Source organism: Alosa alosa, chromosome 21 (genome assembly GCF_017589495.1).
Source record: "Alosa alosa isolate M-15738 ecotype Scorff River chromosome 21, AALO_Geno_1.1, whole genome shotgun sequence".
Lineage (NCBI taxonomy): Eukaryota > Metazoa > Chordata > Actinopteri > Clupeiformes > Clupeidae > Alosa > Alosa alosa.
Window position 1 is genome coordinate 14,028,612 of NC_063209.1, and position 2,500 is coordinate 14,031,111.

Genomic DNA, 2,500 nt, shown 5'->3' on the forward strand with positions numbered 1-2,500 from the left:
ACACACACACACACACACACACATACACACACACAAATACATATACACACACAGACATACACACACACACACACACACACACATGGGCATACACGCACATACTCATACAAAGTGTTTCATGTTTCATAGTGCAGCCCATGTTTAATGCCTTCATGATCAGCATAACAGTACTAAGTGCATGTGTGTGTGTGTGTGTGTGTGTGTGTGTGTGTGTGTGTGTGTGTGTGTGTGTGTGTGTGTGTGTGTGAGAGAGAGAGCGAGTGAGAGAGAGAGACGATGTACATGTCATTAGCATGTTAGATAGATAGATAGATAGATAGATAGATAGATACTTTATTGATCCTCAAGGGGAAATTCAAGGGTCTCAGTAGCATACAGACATCACACACAACATGCACTTACAGCAGAAATGGTGAACATAAGTATAAGTATAAACACATAACTAAACTCCACTGTACAATAAAGACAGTAGAAGATAAGACAGATAAGAAAACTAACAAAACTAAATACTAAATACACTATATAAGTTAAATTAAGAAAGTCCAATGTGCTTGAGGGTGATCAAGCATAAGACGCTTGTAGTGACAGGGCCAGGACTGGTGAGGTGCTAAAGGGAGTGAGTGTCAGGAAGTACAGCCTGCTCTGTCCTTTCTTGTAGAGAGCATCAGTGTTGGCTGACCAGTCCAGTTTATTGTCCAGGTGGAGATCCAGATACTTGTAGGTGCTTACCACCTCCACATTGACCCCATCAATGTTAAAGATCAGCTGTACGTGTGTATGAATGTGACAAGGTCGCCATCAACGTCCATGTAATCTGACATCAGCAGAGACGTAACATGACACCTGGCAATTAGGTAACGACTGTCCCCATAAACGGCCAGTCTCGTTACCACGGCAGCCTGCTGCAGAGGTAATATGCCTTAGTGCTGCTCATTTAGTGCAGGGCTCAGCTTTTTATCAGTGTGTCTCTTAAACCACCTATTAACCCACAGGTTCCCTAATAAAACACACACCCACTTAGAAAAATAGAGTGAGAGAGAGAGAGGGATAGAGAGAGAGAGAGAGAGAGGGAAAGAAAGAGAGAGAGAAAGAGGGAAAGAGAGAGACATGTCTTTCTGGGCAGCTGCTGTGATGCTGCTGACTGATGAGAGATGTGCAGGTCCTGCTGATGAAGCCTTAAATTTAGATGGAGTGTGGAAGGTGGTGGGGTCAGTGTGGACTTATTACCCACTCTTAGACCCTATCATGCGTGTCTGTGATGTGTGTGTGTGTGTGTGTATGTGTGTATGTGTGTGTAAGTGTTTATGGGAGGGGTCATCCTCCATTCCACCACCATCAGGTCACACTTTTTACAGCCTTGGCCCCATAACTCACCCTCCCGACCCTGCACTCCCAGCCCTGAGGTGCAGTCCACAAATCCACAGGGGATCGATCCAGACCCTCTGACCGCTCCAGGACCTCCCTACACACACACACACACACACACGCACAGACACACACACACAAAGGGAGATCATGGCTAGGTAGGGGCATGTATGTGTGTGTGTGCGTGTGTGTGTGTGTGTGTGTGTGTGTGTGTGTGTGTGTGTGTGTGTCTGACTCGTGGGTTCCCACCTCACCACACATAGCCCTCACAGAGAGAATCTCAACGAACACAACCCTCACTGGGAGAACCAGACCATTCAACCCTCACACAGAGAACCAGACCATACCCTCACTGGGAGAACCAGACCATACAACCCTTACAGAGAGAATCAGACCACACAACCCTTACAGAGAGAACCAGACCATACAACCCTTACAAAGAGATACCAGACCACACAACCCTTACAGAGAGAACCAGACCACACAACCCTCACTGGGAGAACTAGACCACACAACCCTCACACAGAGAACCAGACCACACATCCCTCACTGGGAGAACCAGACCATCTAGGCCATTAGGGGTCGGCACCAGGGAGATTTACTGAAACAGCTCACAGAGTAGCAGGATCCTCAGCCACCACAATCAGGACCCAAGTGCGGATGGATGATATACAGTAGACCCTAAATCTATATAAAATCGATATGACAATATTCCATGATGTTTTTGCAATCATCCCTGTGAATGGTTATAAGTCACATCACCTAATATATTGACAGCCATGCAAACACAAGCATTCATCCAGAATTTTCTGACTATTACTTTTAGCAAATGTTTTTATTTTTATTTTTTTATGTAAACCTTTATTTTACCAGGAAGGTCCCATTGAGACACAATGTCTCTTCTGCCAGGGAGTCCTGGTCAAGATGGCAGCATTTTCTTTTTTTAAAAGACAAAGAAAATACAACATGGGACATGGGTACAGAGCAAAGACATCAACAGCACACTAACACAGAGGACACAGAGTCAGAGACAACAAAGCACACTAACAACAACAGCACACTAACACAGAGGACACAGAGTCAGAGACAACAAAGCACACTAACAACAACAGCACACTAACACAGAGGACACAGA